The sequence below is a fragment of the Phyllobates terribilis genome, unplaced genomic scaffold, assembly GCF_046119375.1.
Source record: "Phyllobates terribilis strain yellow unplaced genomic scaffold, ASM4611937v1 Scaffold_235__1_contigs__length_3068650, whole genome shotgun sequence".
Classification (NCBI taxonomy): domain Eukaryota; kingdom Metazoa; phylum Chordata; class Amphibia; order Anura; family Dendrobatidae; genus Phyllobates; species Phyllobates terribilis.
The window spans coordinates 1908739-1927974 of NW_027362995.1; positions in this window are offsets into that span (position 1 = coordinate 1908739).

The window sequence follows — 19236 nt, forward strand, 5'->3', positions numbered from 1 at the left end:
CACAGGCCCTGAGGCGCAGGGTACTCTCACAAGAAGTGCAAAGTTTGGGAAGATGCTGAGGGATTACCTTGCCGTACTGTACCAACGTCCTCCGTGATTCCTCTGTGCCTTATAAATATTGGGTATCCAAGCTAGATATGTGGAATGAGCTGGCTCTCTATACCTTGGAGGTCCTGGCCTACCCTGCCACCAGCGTTTTATCAGATCGGGTTTTTAGTGCCGCTGGTGGAATTATAACTGATAAGCGCATCCTCCTGTCAACTGAAAATGCTGACAGGCTGACTCTTATAAAAATGAACAAGGGCTGGATTGGGCCAGACTTCTCAACACCACCGAATGATAGCAGCGTAACATAAACTCAAATCCAGTGTCTTTTCTTGGGAGGTGTATTCCCATGCACCTTTTCACACCCACACATGGGTATACGCTTCCTGATTTTGGCTATTTGCTCTTGTCCTCCTCCTTCTCCTCATCCTCCACCACCATATCACCAGGGTGACCGTGGTCCATGATGCAACACTCACATAATTTTGTTAAAGGGTGTTTGACTCGCCCCTGGGCCGTGGGGCACTCGGAGCCGGGCAATAGGGAGACGGTGGGGGTAGTAGTGGCGACCTGGTTCCGTGGCTCGGGGTGGTCAGACCAGTGGTAGTCCTTTAGCAGTCCTAAGTGATGTCCGACTACGCCACCCGTGGATTGCGGTTATTATGAACCGCCGCTGCAAGGCAGACTGCTGGGGCTGATGATGTATGCAGCTGAGGTAGTGTGACTCCCCACCGGAAGAGTGCAGCCCCAGGGCAGTGTAGTGGATGGTGGGGGTGATGGTGCAGAGAGTCCCAGTGCCGTTAGTGCTGGAGGAGCAAAAGAGTACACAGACAACGTACTGCAGTCCAATGTCTTTTACTCACAGTTCATGTATTCCGGGTCACTTCTGTCAGCAATGACCGCCCGAGCCGTGCTGCGTCCACCAGGTGAGGGGCTCGGTCAACCCCAGGCAGTTCAGGAGCATGGCACAGGACCCCTTCAATCCTTTCTCTGGCCTGCCTCACCAGTGACCCACTTTTGTCCAGCTGCCGCGGACTTGTGCGGGTAAATGTGGTTCCCGTTCCCCGCTGTCCTATATGGTGCCTTCCTAGCAGGCTTGATGAGGTGTCGCACCAATAAATGATCACGACCTCCGGTCTTTGGCTGAGGGCTGTTTCTCCTCCACCAACTTGGGATCCGGTATCCTTAATCTGCCTGACCCTTCACCCTGTATTCTCGTGGGTTCTTAGGGTCCCTTCTGCCGTCTTGTTCCTGAGCCCTTCTGTTTCTCTCTTTCTCTTTCTCTTCTGTTCCTTTCTGTTCTTGTTCCTTTCTGTTCTTGTTCCTTTCTGTTCCTGGCCTTCACCCTAGGCCTGCCTCGTGGAGCTGGGCCGAGACTGAGCCACAGCTCCCTGTCAGCCCTCTCTGGCTGAACTCCTTCTCTTACTCCACTCACTGAACTTCTCTTCTTCTCTTCTCTCTGTGCTGGCTGGGCCTCAGAGGCTAGGCCCGCCTACGGAGCAGAGCCCCTTGCAGAGGCCCCCACTCTGTCACTTCTTCTCTCTGACTGAACACTGTTCTAAGATGGTGCCCACCTTTTATACCTCCCTCTAGAACATGAGCCCAGGTGACCAGCAAACAATGGGCTCCTATCTACGCTCAGGAACCAACCCCTATCTGCTCCTACATCACTGGGTATTCCTACCCCCTCCCCACTCCAGCCAGGAACATGGTCTGTCGTGCCTGCATTTCTGTCTAATGGGAGCACCGTTGAGCTGTCCCTCGGAAATGGGGTGAGTGTGCTGTATGCAGCTAACTGAACCCTGGTCCATACTCCATCCTTACCCGGGAGTGGAATATCACACCTCTGGCAGAGGTGCAATACCCCTGTAGCGGCCGAGCCCTCGGGGCGCTACATTTTTATGATGCCTGTAAAAAAAATTTTTTATACAGTATGTTCATGTATACCCCCCAGGAGTAAATGTTTGTCAGCCCATACACTTAGTGCATGGCATTACAAGTATAGGAGGCCCGCTCCTTTCTAATGGTAAAAAAATTTTATGATGCGCTCCTCCACGTCTCTTCCAAGGGCCATTGAAGTGCCTCCAAATTTTTGGCAGCCCTTGCAGTCACTGCATAGTCCAACACTATGGGAGACTCTCTCCTTTCTAATGGGAATTTGTCATTACTGTGGCCTGGTCTATGTGTCTTTAAATTCTTAGTGGGTTTTTTCCTAAACTTGGTCAGCCGTTGGACTCACTGCATACCCTATAACTGTATAGCAGACCCTCTCCTTTCTAATGGGAACATGTCATATCTTGTTACTGTGGCCCTGCTCTGTGTGTCTTTAAATTCTTATTGGGGATTTTCCTAAAATCTGTCAGCCGTTGGACTCACTGCATACCCTATAACAGTATAGCCGACCCTATCATTTCTAATGGGAATTTGTCGTTACTGTGGCCCTGCTCTATGTGTCTTTAAATTCTTAGTGGGTTTTTTCCTAAAATTGGTCAGCCGTTGGACTCATTGCATACCCTATAACTGTATAGCAGACCCTGTCCTTTCTAATGGGAGCATGTCGTACCTTGTTACTGTGGCCCTGCTCTGTGTGTCTTTAAATTCTTATTGGGGTTTTTCATTAAAATTTGTCAGCCATTGGATTCACTGCATACCCTATAACTGTATAGCAGACCCTCTACTTTCTAATGGGAACATGTCGTACCTTGTTACTGTGGCCCTGCTCTGTGTGTCCTTAAATTCTTAGTGGGGTTTTTCCTAAAATTTGTCAGCCGTTGGATTCACTGCATACCCTATAACTGTATAGCAGACCCTCTCCTTTCTAACGGGAACATGTCGTACCTTGTTACTGTGGCCATGCTCTTTGTGTCTTTAAATTGTTAGTGTTTTTTTTCAAAAATTTTGGCCACCCTTGCTGTCACAGCATGGGCATTACCACTATAGAACACCCGCTCCTTTATAATAGGAACATTTTTTTTACTGAGACCCTCCTCTATGTCTCTTCAAAGGGGTATTAGGTTGCGTCCAAATTTTTGACAACCCTTGCAGTCACTGGATGCGCAATAACAGTATAGGAGACCCACTTGTTAATAATGGGAACAACAAAGCATAGCCCTCTGATGGCTCTCTAAGAATAGCTAGGGCCGACTGCTGGCCTTTTAAGAATAGTAAGGGCCGTCTGATGTCCCTATAAAAATAGGCTTTATGACTTTCAGAGTCCCTCCATCATAAATGAAACAGGATGTGTCTGATGACACCACATTGCCAGATGAGGTTGTAAAATGTTAAAATGACATTTCCCGGTGAATGCATTTGTCATAAAAAATAACATAAAAAAACATAACAATAGGATCTTTCTTTAGTATAAAAAACAGCATCACCAATTTAACCTCAATGTAATCACATTGTTCAGCTCATGCACCTCCTCCTCCATCTCCGAAATGACCACATCAGTCACAAGCTGACAGCACTGCAGCACTGCCTTGGCCAAACAGCAACAGGCTGTGCTGAAGATAACATGCTTAATGCTTAATTGACAAACCGCCCAGCGCTGCATAGTTGTTGAAAGCTGTAACACAGCAGCTTGATCTGTGGCTCTCACCGCTGAACATACAGCCAGGCATTGTCGTGTGTTACAATGGGCGGAACCTGGTGACGGAGAAATGACAACCGGGGTAGATACGGTTTCCCTCTATGCCAGTCCTTTCACAGAGCTAAAGAATATGGCTGTGGTGAAACACAACTCCCACTGAGAAGCTGTTTCAGATTGAAAAACATTGTGCCCACCAGAGGATTTGTTTCTGAGGGCTAACTTTTCTCACCCGCTCAAGAGCCCCATAGCAGCTGCAAAGTTAGCGCTATCATGAACTCTCCTGAGGTAGAAGCCAAGGTACACCAGAGAATTCTCTGGTAGGACTGTCCAACCCTGCCGAGAAGCAATCCCGGCTAAGAAAAGTGTGTGGGAAGATTCCAGGACACTCTAATTTTACTGAGGAGGAAACACATGCAAACATGGGGAGAACATACAAATTTCTTGCAGATGTTGTCCTTGCTGGGATTTGAACCCAGGATCCCAGTGCTGCAAGACTTCAGTGCTAACCACTGATCCAATGTGCTGCCGTTCACCTTCTAATATCTAACAGGCTGTAGAAACTTGAACCTACTGCCACTCTATCATCAGCTCCTTTGTGAGAAAATGTATTTGGGCAGCCACTCAGTCTACCAAATAAAATTCCAGAGAAGGAAATTGAGGATGGCTTCGCTACTGGTACTGGGGGCAGTGCTAATACCATGGTGTTGTACCATAGTTTGCTGGAAATATTCCAGGCTGGTAGGAGGCAAGAAAATTCCCACAGAAAAGTACCAGCAGTAATGTTCAGGCCACATTTGAAGTGCAAGCAGCTTTAGAGGACTTCCTGGGAGAAATGACAGGCAGGGTAGATACGGTTTCCCTCTATGCCAGTCCTTTCACTGAGCTAAATACAACTCTTATCAAAAAAAGTTGTGGACTGGCTCCGTACCGTCCCTGGCCACATTCACCTGTCCACGTGTTTGTGGTTAGGCAGTCCTTCTTAGTAAGTGCACTGGGTAGGGCATGGGTAATGTTGTGGGACCCGTGCTTGTGGAAGGCGAAGGCGACACCGGGAAAAATGCTGGCAGCTGGGGACCGAGTATGGACACCCGGCCGCCGCCTGCATGAGGTTGTGAAAAGCTTCCACCTCCACAAGCTTAAAAGGCCATATTTCAAGTGCAAAGAGCTGCCCAGAAATCTGTCAGTTTAGTGTTGCGGCCTGTGGGTGGGTGGCTGGCTGCATACTTGCAATTGCATTCCAAGTAACAGAAAACTAAGCAGATGATGGCCTCTATCATCATCATGGCCTCACCTCGGCACTATGAACTCTCCTGAAGGAGAAGCCAGGGCCCACCGGAGGAGTCTCCGGTTCTCTGGTGGGCCCGTCCAACCCTGCCGAAAAGCAGCCCTGGCTAAGAAAAGTGTGGGGGAAGGTTCCTGGACACTCTATGGCTACTTTTTTAATGCGGATCGGCCATGCTTATGCATGTTATTTCTCAAAATGCATTACGGATCAGACCATTTTCCAACTCTGTATTCAAGAAATTAAATGCGCAAAGAAAGATGTGTGTGTGTCAAAGCACCATTGACAAGTGCGAGTTGATGTTGGATGGGCTGCCATTGCTTCTGCAACAAGCTCAATTACAGGATTTTCTGGGAGAAATAACACGCAGGGTAGATACGGTTTCCCTCTATGCCAGTCCTTTCACCGAGCTAAATACAACTCTTAGCAAAAAAAGTTGTGGACTGGCTCCGTACCGTCCCTGGCCACATTCACCTGTCCACGTGTTTGTGGTTAGGCGGTCCTTCCCAGTAAGTGCACTGGGGAGGGCACGGGTAATGTTATGGGACCCGTGCTTGTGGAAGGCGGAGGCGATACCGGGAAATATAGTGGCGGCTGGGGACCGAGTATGGACACCCGGCCGTCGCCGGCATGAGGTTATGAAAAGCTTCCGCCTCCACGAGCCTAAAAGGCCACATTTCAAGTGCAAGCAGCTGTCAAAAATTTGGCAGTATAGTATTGCAGCCTGTGGTTGTGTGGCTGCCGGCATTCTTGTGCTTGCATTCCAAGGAATGGGGTAGGGACAACTGAACACTGCAGTGGGACAAGGACATGGACGGTGATTGTTGCAAGTCTGCAGCGACAGGTGCATGGCGGGAGGCATCTTCGCATGTGCCAAGGATCACTTATGATGGGCACACATTTAGGCAGTGACCTGGGAGTCAGAGATGTTTCCAGAGGTCTTCCCCTTGCTGTTCCCATGTCTTTTCAGCACTGTATGCATGTGTCTGATGATGTGTCACACACCACATGGCCAGATAAGGTTGTAAAATGTTAAAATGACATTTCCTGGTGAATGCATTTGTCTTGGTTGAAAGCAATGCAAAAGTGCAAAAACGTGTCAAAAATGCTACGTGTGTAGGAGTATTTTTGTTTTTGTTTATTTATTTTGCCTTATATACAAGTCATCACCCTGGAAAGGATGTTCCTTACGCCGTAAAAGTGGCGTAATACTCTGACGACGTTGTTGACAGCAGAGATCTGGGAGTCAGAGATGCTTCCAGGGGTCTTCCCCATGCTGTTCCCATGTCATTTGAGCACAGTTCCCATCGATTTGGGCAATTTTTAGGCCCTCTGCAGACCGCCGTGGGGAGCCACCTGAAAAATGCTCAAGTTTCCCCTAGACTTATATTGGGCTCATTGCTCGGGTTGAGCACCCGAGTATTTCAATTTGCTCGACCCGAGCAACGAGTACTCGAGCATTTTAGTGCTCGCTAGTGTTGAGCGATACCTTCCGATATCGGGAAATATCGGATCGGATTGGATCGGACCGATACCGAAAAAGTATCGGATATCGCCGATTCCGATACCGGAAACCAATGCAAGTCAATGGGACATAAATATCGGAATTAAAATAAACCCTTTCTTTCCTTGTAGGTTAATTCTACATGAAGGAAAACAACTAAGAATAATGTAGAATGTATTGGGGGAGGTGGGGGAGACAATAAAAGCATAGAGGTTTAGCCCAATCAAATGGAATAGCAGGAATTACTATTTTTTTAAGATGTTCTGAGTTACGGAAATATTAACTATGTTAAGTATTTTTATATTTTGTCAGATATTTATGTTTCACTACTAGTGTTGAGCCACCCCCGTAGTGTTCGAGTTCGGTTCGGTTCGTCGAACACCCGTGTGTTCGCCGAACTGTTCGTCGAACTGTTCGTCGAACACCTTCGAACACCGTTAAAACCAATGGCAGGCAAACAAAAACACATAGAAACACATAGAAAACACCTTCAAAGGTGTCCAAAAGCTGACAAACTGCTCAGAAGACACAACTAACACATGGAAAAGTGACAAGTACATATAGTCATGCGAAAAGAAAAGAAAAGAGGTGGAGGAGTAAAAGGAGGGGGAGACACAAATATAGGCATGTCATGCCCTTCTAAAATCCAAAAAGTGAGAAGCCGACACGTTCAGTCCGCTCCTGCCCGTGCCACCTCCGTGTCGCCGGGTTTGTGCCAGAGCCGCGGTGAACCCTGACGGCCAGGGGGGTCTCCCAATACTGGTGCCTGTCCGCTGGTGGGTCGAGCGAGCCCCCCTGTGGTGGAGGCAGCTCTAAGCTTTTTAATTTAAATTGTCTCTCTAATTTGAATGAATACACTTTAAATCCATTTACAAGGATCTATTGGAGGGCAAGTCTCATGCCAGCAGCCGCGTAATTCCAGCTCCAGTAGCGTCCACTAAAGCTGCTGCAGTTAAAAAGCTTTTATAAGGATCGAGCTCGGCTGTCCACCGCAAGGCATCCTACTGCCAGTCCCAGCCCCTATGCCTTGGGGTGCCTCCTGATGCTCTTCACTGAGTATCCCGTGGTCCCGAAGCATTTCCTTTGAAAAAATTAAGTGTCCAAACTACAGGTGGTGTAGCTTGCTTAACAGCCGGGATAATCCGCTGACTAGCAGACACTGCTACTAGGCACAAAGTATTTCCTGGGCTAGATGCAGTTAAAAATTTGTAATTAGATACTCTCGTTGGATGCTGAGAAAGCATTCCATAGAGTCTCCTGGCACGCCATATATGATTCTCTTAAAAAGCTTGGGGTAGGGGTCTAGGGGACCCTTTTATAGCCAAAATCACAGCCCTGTATCACAATACGTCACCTAGGCTGAAGATAAATGGAACTGTAGCACCCTGAGGGCTCGGTTGCTACAGAGGTATTGCACCTCACCCAGAGGTGTGATGTCTCACTCTCAGGTAAGGATGGAGTGTGGATCAGGACCCGACACCTGCATGCATTACACCACATTGCCGTGGGGCAGGGCGACCAATATGCCTCTGAGATGGGCACGACAGTCCCTGTCCCTGGCTGGAGTGGGGGGAGGGAACACTGAGGAAGGGAAACCCTGTAGTGCAGGAGCAGGGAGGAAGCAGTTCCTGGGTGCATTGAGAAGGGAGTATAAAAGGTGGGCACCATCTTAGTTCAGTGCAGAGAAGTCTGAGCAGAAGTGGCAGGGAGCAGGGGCTCTGCAAGAGCTCTGCTCCGGAGGCGGGCCTAGTAACAGAGGCCCAGGCCTGGAAGAGGGAGAAGGAAGGAAGAGGAGCGGAGAAGGCTTCAGGAACGAGGAATGAAGGGATCCCAGGGGTGCGGACGGGCGAGTCGCCACTGCACGCCCGAATCCACCTGCGTGGAGGGGTCAGGCCAAAGGGGGAGACCGGTCCCCGAAACTAGTGGAGGCAGGAAACGACCCTCAGCTAGAAACCGGAGGCTCTGACATTTTATGTGGCGCAGCCCCTCGCTACACCCGCTAGGAAGGCACCACATAGGGTCAGGGAAACTGGCGCCAAGTTTACCAAGAGGAGGCCCGAGGCAGCCGGACAGAAGGGTTGGTAAGAAAGGCCAGACAAAGGACACACAAAGGGGGTCCTGTGAAGCGCTCCAAAGTTATCTGGGAGTTGTCTGAGCCCCTCACCTGGTGAGCACAGTACGACGTGGGCAGCTGTTACCTGCAGACGTGGTCTGGATAATAAGAACTGTGAGTAAAGGCCCTGGACTGCATCACTGACCCCGTGTCGTTACTGCTGCTGCCCTGCACCATCACCCCCATCCTCCGCATACACTGCCCTGAGGCTATACTCCTCCCGTGGGGAGTTATGCTACGCTCTGCTGCACCCACAACACCAGCCTCAGCGGTCTGCCCTGCAGCGGCGGTTCACTCTGACCGCAATCCACGGGTGGCGTAGTCGGACATTTAAACATCAAAACCACATAAATAGTTCCGCCACTGGTTTGACCACCCTGAGCCACGGAACAGGGTCGCCGCCACGAAGACTACAACCACCAGCATCCACCAAAAAGGGTCCGGCTCCGGGTGTCCCAAGGCCCAGGGGGTGCATCAGAACATTTTCATCACCTTTCACAATCACCAATGGGACAAGGCAGGGATGTCCTCTGTCCCCTCTCTTATACATCCTAGTGACGGAGCACCTGCTCTCATCAATTCGCCATAACCCCAATATTAGGTGGATTGAGGTGGGAGGCACCGAGTACAAGTGCTCTCTATTTGCTGATGATGTCCTAGTATATATCACTCAATCACATATATCCATCCATGCTGTTATGGCTGAAATAGATCACTTTGTTACATGGTCAAATTTTAAAATCAATGCAGCGAAGTCTGAGGCCCTCGATGTCTCCCTCCCCAAATCCATATAGGATTCCATCCAGTCCAACTTTCCCTTTGCCTGGCCCTCACAGGGTATCAAATACTTAGGAATTCCTATTCATAGAGACCTCTCCCATCTATGTTATCTTAATTGTGGGCCCTTTATTGAATAACTCCATACAGACCACGGTTGGCAAGTTAGAACTGTAAGATTCACTACGTGAACCACTGGTGTTTTGTGGAAAAGCACATGTACACTGTGTTCCAAATTATTATGCAAAAAGTGTTTAGGAGTGATAAGGGAAGAATTTGTTTGTTTGTCAGTTAAACTCATTGATGGTGATGTGTGTCAGGGCTCTTTATATCACTGTAAGCAATTGCAGACACCTGTGCTAATTAGTTTGGCAGGTGTGTCCAATGAAAGGCAAGACTACTTAAGAAGGCTGTCTCACATTATTAAGCAGCCTACATTTTCTGCCAAAATGGGAAAGAAAAAGGATGTGTCGGCTGCTGAGAAGCAACAAATTGTGGAGTGTTTAGGTCAAGGCATGACTACAATCAACATTGTGCGATGATCAGGATGAAGTGTCTTGGCAATCAAGAAGTATGTAGCTGATTCACAGTACACACGTGTGCGTGCTGATAAGGGCAAATTGAGGACTCTTTCCTACAGGCAATTACGTCAGGTTAAAAGAGCAGCGGCAAAAAAGCCTTGTCATAGCAGCAGACAAGTTTTTGAAGCTGCTGGTGCCTCCAACGTCCCCCGAACAACAAGATGCAGGGTCCTTCAGAGGTTTGCAGCTGTGCATACGCCATCCTGTCGACCTCCTCTATCCACTTCACACAAGCAGAAACGGCTCCAGTGGGCTAAACATTACATGAAGACTGATTTCAAAACTGTTTTATTCACGGATGAGTGCCGTGCAGCGCTCGATGGTTCAGATGGATGGAGTGGAGGATGGCTGGTTGATGGACACCCCACGCAAACACGGCTACAGCGCCAACAAGGAGGAGGTGGAGTAATGTTTTGGGCTGGAATCATGGGGAGAGAGATTGTCGGCCCCTTTAGGATCCCTGAAGGCGCTAAAGATGAACTCCATAATGTATGTGGATTTTCTCAAACAGCACTTCCTGCCATGGTTCAAGAAGAAGAACCGTGTATTTCACAGCAAGATCATTTTTTTGCATGATAATGCACCATCTCATGCTGCACATAAAACATCTGCATCTCTGGCTGATATGGGCATAAAAAGGGACAAACTTATGGTGTGACCCCCATGCTCCCCTGACCTCTACCCCATTCAGAACCTCTGGAGCATCATCAAAAGGAGTGTCTATGATGGCGGGAGGCAGTTCACATCTAAGCAACACCTCTGGGAGGGTATTCTGTCCTCATGCAAAACAATTGAAGCAGAAACCATCCAAAACCTGACAAATTCAATGGACGAGAGAGTTCAGAAGCTCCTTTCGAACAAGGGGTCCTATGTGAAAATGTAACATCACCTAGAATAAAGTTTTGAGTTGAAAACTGTTTGATTTCAGTTTCTAATAACCTGCTAATGCTTATAATTTCAAAAATGACCATTTTTTTGGTCTTTATTAAAATGAAAAGGTTGATCGAAAAGTTTGGGGGATCTAAGAGTGTGGCAACCCAGTAGTCATGATTACTTCGAATTCTGACAATATGAGGGTCATGTTGGAGGTAGTGCAGCAAGAAGGCACTTATGTGTCTTGCGCATCTCGGAGCCCCAAAATTATTTTCCGGGCTAGATGCAGCTAAAAATTATTATTAATTTTAAATCTGGTGGAGCTTAGTATAGATGGCCTAATAGGATCAGTGCTGCACACTGCTACAAAGCCCAAATTATTTTCCAGCCAAGATACAGATAAACATGATTAGTAATTTTAAATCTGGTGGAGCTTATTATAGATGGCCTAATAGAATCAGTGCTGCACACTGCTACAAAGCCCAAATTATTTTCCAGCCAAGATACAGATAAACATGATTAGTAATTTGAAAGCTTAAGACGGTTGGTAGGGTGATTTTAACCAATCATCAAGCTTTTACTCTCCCCAGGATGACACAGGGGTAGAAAAGTCGTTTCGGATCCATGATTTGTTCATCTTTATGAACGTGAGTCTGTCTACATTATCAGTGGAGAGCCGCGTGCGCTTATCTGTCAGCACACCACCAGCAGCGCTGAACACACGTTCAGACAGAATGCTGGCTGCGGGGCATGACAAGATCTCCAAGGCGTAAGTGGCTAGCTCCGGCCATTTATCCAGATTGGAAGCCCAAAAAGAGCAAGGGTCCAGTGACACAGTCATGCCTTCAATGTTTACTTGGAGATACTCCTGTACCATCGTCTCTAGGCGTTGACTATGTGTCAGACTTCTTGTCTCCTGTGGCCTTGCAAAGGATGGGCTAAAAAAGTGGTGAAATGATTCCGCAAAATTGATGTTACCAGCAGATACTGTGGTTCTGTTACGGTTTGAGTGCTGAACACTTGACGGTCCCACGGTTGGCAAGTTGGAACTGTGAGATTCACTACGTGCACCACTGGTGTTTTGTGGAAAAGCACATGTAAGATTCTGCAACAGTCTCTGCTGATACTCCTGCATGCGTGCATCCCTTTCTATGGCAGGAATAATTTTGGCAAATTTACTTTTGTACCGGGGATCTAACAGTGTGGCAACCCAGTAGTCAGGATTATTTCTAATTCTCACAATTCGAGGGTCATGTTGCAGGTAGTGCAGCAAGAAGGCACTCATGTGTGTTGCGCATCCAGGAGCACCAAGTCCCTGTTGTGTTGGTGGCGAGGTAACAATCATGCTTCCTTCCTCTGTCCTCTCCGCCCAACCTCGCACAACAGAAATGTGATCAAGGTCTCCCTCATCTGATGAGTCTTCCATCAGTTCGTCCTCCACTTCTTCCTGGGCTCCTGCACCTTCCTCACTAGTTTGGCTGCTACCATGCGCCCTGGTAAAACCATCTCCCCCACCCTCACATGCCTGCCGCCTTGGTGCTGCCGACCGTCTGGACCTTGCAGATGTTAGCCCTTCCGCATACAACTCCTCCTCCTCTACTTCCTTCACCTCCTCTTGTGCCACCACCTGACTCCGAATTCTGTTTAACATGTGCTCCAGCATGTAAATCACCGGAATAGTCATGCTGATAATGGCATCGTCAGCACTAAACATCTTCGTCGCCATTTCAAAACTGTGCAGAAGGGTGCATAGGTCCCTGATCTGAGACCACTCCTCCAGCGTGATTTGCCCCACCTCTGGATCTCGTTGGCCCAGGCTATACGTCAGAACGTATTGCACCAGGGCTTGTCGGTGCTGCCACAGTCGCTGCAATATGTGCAGAGTTGAATTCCACCGGGTAGGCACATCGCATTTTAGCCGGTGAAGTGGCAGGCCCAACGACTTCTGTAGAGATGTAAGTCGCTGAGCTGCGGGATGCGAACGGCGGAAGTGAGCACACAGCGACCGTGCCCTCTGCAGAAGGCCATCTAGTCTGGGATAGTGGGCTAAAAATTGCTGGACAACCAGGTTCAACACGTGAGCCATACAAGGCACGTGTGTGACATTGCCCCGGCGAAGGGCCGCACCCAGGTTTGCAGCATTGTCGCACACGGCCTTCCCTGGTTTCAGGTCCAGTGGAGACAACCATTTATGAAATTGGTTCTCCAGAGCTGACCACAACTCCTCAGCTGTGTGACTCACATTTCCCAGACATTTCAAAGTAAAAACCGCCTGATGACGTTGAGCCCTACTGCCAGCATAGTAAGGAGGTGTGCAGGATCCCTTCTGCGCAGTTAGAAAGCTTGTGGCATGACCAGACAGGCTTTGGGTGCAGGTGGAAGACCGAGAGGAGGTTGAGGAGGCAGAAGCAGTGGAGGAACTTTGACATAAAGAGGATTGACGCACAACTCGTGGGGACGGCAAGACTTGGACAGCAGCCCCTTGTCCTGCTGTCACCATAGTTACCCAGTGCCCAGTCAGCGACATGTAACGCCCCTGTCCATGCCTACTCGTCCAAGTGTCTGTGGTGAAATGCACCCTGTCACACACAGAGTTTCTCAAAGAAGCGGTGATGTTGTGTGCGACATGCTGGTGGAGCGCAGGCACACCTTTCTTTGAGAAGTAGTGCCGACTGGGCATCTGGTACTGGGGCACTGCGACGGACATAAGGTCTCGAAAATCCTCTGTGTCCACCAGGCGGAAAGGCAGCATTTCTGTAGCCAAGAGCTTGCAGATGGTGAAATTCAACCTCTTAGCTTTCTCATGGCTAGGAGGAAATGGTCTTTTACTTGTCCACATCTGAGGGACCGAGGGCTGGCTATTGTGCTTAGACGGGGTTGATAACGGTGTCCCCGGCAAACTGCCGGTCTGTGAGGAAGATGCAGGCGGACATGTTAGGTTGCCTTGATCCAAAGGTGGTGCTATCGATGTCGGACAGCGCTCAACACTAGCTGGTGTTACCACCTCCAAAGAAAATGATGACCTGCCAATCACGCTGGCTGTTGCGGGTAAAGAGGTGGCAGGTCTGCGCCCCAAAACAGGTGTGACTGCTGTCCCCCCAGTCACAGAGGATGAAGAGGCTGCGGATGCACAAGATATGGCAGACGGTGGTTGGCCCGGCCGGCTAGGCCGCATTGTAGCACACTGAGCTTCCCACTGCAACTTATGCTTCATGTCCATGTGCCGGTTCATGCATGAAGTACTCAAACTATGTATTTTTTGGCCTCTACTTAGCTTTTGCTGACAAATGTTACAGATAACACGAGTTGGGTCATCTTTATCGATCTGAAAAAATGCCCAGGCTATGCAAGGCTTAGCACCCATGCGACCTGAAGAGCCACCACGACTTGTGGTGAGAGGCAGAGTTGTGTTTGAGGATGCAGTTGTTGACGTGCTTCCAGTACTACGTCTCTGTCCAGGAAGGCGCAACCTGACCTCGTCGTCACTAGCATCTTCCTCCACCTCCTCTGCTGACCTCATCTCTTGGCTGACTGTGGGTTGACAGTAAGTGGGATCTCCAACCTCATCATCATCACCCTGTGCATTATCACACCCGTCGTCCTCAGAGCCAACCTGTTCCTGCCCTGACAAAAAACTAAAGTTGTCGCTCTAATCAGGTATTTGAGTCTCATCATCGTCTTCCTCATTGTCTCCACCAACAGGAGTTACAGTTTGGGAATGAGGGTCTACATTATGGTCAGAACCTTCTGTGTCTGGTCCTGGATCCGACTCATAAAGATTCTGGGCATCAGTGCAGATCATTTCCTCGTCTGGATTCACAGAAGCTCTGGAGTCGACCTCTGATTCCCAGGCTATAGTATGAGTAAACAGCTCTGCAGACTCAACCATCTGTTCTACCTCATACTCAGACGGGCAGCTGGAGATTTGGGAGCTGTGAGGAAGCAAGTGCGATTGGGGTGACACCTTTGAGGACTGGAGTATTTGTGATGTTGAAGTTGATGTGGAGGAGAGCCCACTTAAAGGAGCACTTGATATCCGTTGAAGCACCTGCTGTTTTTGTGCCTCATCTGGAATTTGTAGCGATTGGCGTGGCCGTAAGAAAGGGATCTTATCACATTGTCCGCTAAAAGAAGTAGACATTTTAGTTTGGCTGGAAGATGGTCTTTCTTCTGCAGATGTTACTGTTGCTTTAACACCTACCCCACGGACACAACCTTTTTTCCCCTTCCCAACACGCCTATTCCCCTTTCCACCAGCAGCAGGCCTTTTTCCACTCATTTTGGTGGTTAACTAATTCACAACTCTGGAGTTGTTTGCACAAAAAAACAATGGATGGGAACCGAGCAGAGCTGAGTGGCCAAACTGTGGTATTAGGCCAAAACTATTGGCTGGGTTAGATGGAGAAAAAAATTATATTCGATTTGCAACCTGATGGAGGTCAGTATAGATGGACTAATAGAACAAGTCCCACACACAGCTAGAAGCCCAAATATTTTTTCAGAGGTAGATGCAGAAAAAATATATATTCAGTTTGCAACCTGATGGAGGTCAGTATAGATGGACTAATAGAGAAAGTCCCACACACTACTAGAAGGCCAAATATTTTTTCAGAGCTAGATGCAGAAAAAAATTATATTCAGTTTGCAACCTGATGGAGGTCAGTATAGATGGACTAATAGAACAAGTCCCACACACAGCTAGAGGCCCAAATATTTTTTCAGAGGTAGATGCAGATAAAAATTATTTTCAATTTGCAACCTGATGGAGGTCAGTATAGATGGACTAATAGAGAAAGTCCCACACACTTCTAGAAGGCCAAATATTTTTTCAGAACTAGATGCAGATAAAAATTATTTTTAATTTGCAACCTGATGGAGGTCAGTATAGATGGACTAATAGAGAAAGTCCCACACACAGCTAGAAGGCCAAATATTTTTTCAGAGCTAGATGCAGAAAAAAATTATATTCAGTTTGCAACCTGATGGAGGTCAGTATAGATGGACTAATAGAATGATGCTATGCCCAAAAGATTTTACTTCACTAGGTGCAGTAAAAAAATTGGTATTCTATACACAGGTGGTATATCTTGCAACACAGATAGGCTACTCCACTGACTAACACACTCTGCAATAGGCCAAAAAGGATTAGCTTTGCTAGATTCAGCCAAATGCTGTGAAAAAAACTTGCACAGCACTGGCACAGACCTGCCTGGCAAAAACTGATAGGAACTGATGTAACCTAGTCCTGAAAAGGACTGCAATTACAATTAGTCTTTACTCCCACAATCTATCTATTTAAGAGCACAGACCTGCCTGATAAAAGTCGTAGGAAATGCTGTAACCTAGTCCTTAAAAGGACTGCAATCACAACTATTCCCTACTCCCAAGCTATCTGTAGATTTGTGCGAAAATTGGCTTGAAATTAACAAGGTATAGTGCACACAGCAACAGCGGTGCCGTCTAACACGCAGCTGCAGCAGTGAGAAAATGGTGGCGATGGGGAAAATGGCGTGGTCTTATAGGGCAAAGACATGTGACATACACTGCCAATGACACATGCCCTTGCTTGTGTGTAAAACAGCAGTTCGCTCCGTGTGTGCGCTGCTGATAGGCTGACAGATTGCACCTCCCCACTGTAAATGCGGGAAAGAGAAAAAAAATTGGAGATCTTCATTATTCCTGCAGAGATCCATCCCCTGCCCCTCCCCCCACCCCGCTGTACACTCAAACTGCGTATTAACATTAATTTTCATCATTACTGAGAAAAAATCCAGTTATGATTTTGGTGCACGAACAGTTATCGAACATAACCTCGAACAGCCAAATTTTTCTCAAATCGTTCGTGTTCGCCGAACGGCTCGAACACCGCCCAAAACAGCTCAAATTTGAGATTGGCGAACAGTTCGATTAGAACAACGCTCATCTCTATTCACTACTTCCATGCTCTTCACCTTCTTTTTTACTTCTCCCACACTTTCTCCATCATCCTCAGCATCTTTTTCATCCACTTCTTCTTCACCTTCTTCTTCACCTTCTTCGTATTATTCTTTTTTTTACATTCTTCATATTCTACTTCTTCATCTTCTTCATATTCTTCTTCTTCATCATATTCTTATTTGTGACAGGCATTCCTGTAGTTGTTATCTATAAAAGGTTGGACATTACACCTTTCGTTCTGCCCGTCACAAAATATTCACAACAGGATTTGTCCGTGTTCAGTTTGGCCTGCAGCAGCAGGTCTTTTCCAGGGGCACCACGAGGAGGAACGGACTCACCCCCATACACTGCTTAGTCATATTCTGCTTATAATTTAGATATTATCTTTTGCTCTGAATTTTAATCTTATGCTTAATGTTCTTCCGCTTTTTGTTCTGCAGCTTCTTGTATTTCTGCTTCTTGGTTTTCTGTCTCTTGTTCTTCTGTATCTTGGTACTTGTCTTCTCTTCTTTGTCCTCTTGGTCAACTTCTTCAGGGTCATCTTCTTGGTCTTCTTCAGGGTGGTCGTCTTCCGGGTCCTCGTCTTCGGGGTCCTCGTCTTCTTCGGGTTGGTCTTCTGGGTCCTCGTCTTCTTCGGGGTGGTCTTCAGGGTCCTTGTCTTCTTCGGGGTGGTCTTCAGGGTCCTCGTCTTCTTCGGGGTGGTCTTCAGGGTCCTCGTCTTCAGGGTCCTCGTCTTCTTCGGGGTGGTCTTCAGGGTCCTCGTCTTCAGGGTCGTCGTCTTCGGGGTCCTCGTCTTCTTCGGGTTGGTCTTCAGGGTCCTCGTCTTCAGGGTCCTCGTCAGGGAGATCCAGAGTGATTACCAAGAACCATTTCAAAAAGCTTGAACTTGGAAATGTAGCAGAAAGTACAAGAAGGCTGAGGAACTACCGAGGACCAGCTGACGGTACTGGAACCCGGATGGGTAGCAGAAGGTACAAGAGCCATGGAACTACCGAGGACCAGCTGATGTTACTGGAACTCGGTTACTAAGCAGGAGGTACCTGTGCCAGAAAGCACTACCAAGGACCAGCAGACGTTGGTGGAACTTGGATACCGAGAAGGAGGCACCTAATCCAAAGGCACTGCCGAGAACCAGCTGACGGTACTGGAACCCGGATGGGTAGCAGAAGGTACCCATGTAAAAAAAAGTTCAAGTCCGCAAGCCGGCCGCAGTTACCAAAACCCACAGTCCTACAGGGGGTGCTTGTCCTATTGGCACTATGGAACCAGCCTTCATTGCCAGATCCCGCAGCTCACATAGGAGTCACCTAAACTGCAGGCACCATAGAGTCGGCTAACCCGACCGCAACACGACAGGACAACGCATTGGAGGCAAAGTGACGTTGACACTACCCGGAAACAGCTGGCGTGCTGGAACCAGGCTGGGCAGGAGGGAGTACCCGTGCCAAAGACACTGCCGAGAACCAGCTGACGGTACTGGAACCCGGATGGGTAGCAGAAGATACAAGAGCAAATGGAACTACCGAGGACCAGCTGACGGTACTGGAACCCGGATGGGTAGCAGAAGGTACAAGAGCCAATGGAACTACCGAGGACCAGCTGATGTTACTGGAACTCGGTTACTAAGCAGGAGGTACCTGTGCCAGAAAGCACTACCAAGGACCAGCAGACGTTGGTGGAACTTGGATACCGAGAAGGAGGCACCTAATCCAAAGGCACTGCCGAGAACCAGCTGACGGTACTGGAACCCGGATGGGTAGCAGAAGGTACCCATGTAAAAAAAAGTTCAAGTCCGTGAGCCGGCCGCAGTTACCAAAACCCACAGTCCTACAGGGGGTGCTTGTCCTATTGGCACTATGGAACCAGCCTTCATTGCCAGATCCCGCAGCCCACATAGGAGTCACCTAAACTGCAGGCACCATAGAGTCGGCTAACCCGACCGCAACACGACAGGACAACGCATTGGAGACAAAGTGACGTTGACACTACCCGGAAACAGCTGGCGTGCTGGAACCAGGCTGGGCAGGAGGGAGTACCCGTGCCAAAGACACTGCCGAGAACCAGCTGGCTGTGCTGGAACCCAGGGTAAATAATAAAAACAGAGTGGAGTCAGAGGCCTAATTGGAGCAAGTTTTAAATAAGTAGCACAGTGAATGTGGACAGAGCAGGAGAAATTGCCGTGAACACAGCAGGGGAACAGCTGACGTTACTGAACCCCAATAACACCGCAGCAAGTGTTGACTGTGCAGACAGCACTTCCGAGCGCCAACTGGCGGTGCTGGAGCCCAGGGATAAGAATAAAAACAGAGGAGCCAGAGGTGTAATTGGAGAAACTTTCAAATCTGTAGTAGTGAGAATGTGGACAGAGCAGGAGAAATTGCCGTCCGCACAGCAGGGGAACAGCTGACGTTACTGAACCCCAATAACACGGCAGCAAGTGTTGACTGTGCAGACGGCACTTCCGAGCGCCAACTGGCGGTGTTGGAGCTCAGGGATAATACTGAAAACAGAGGTGTAATTGGAGAAACTTTCAAA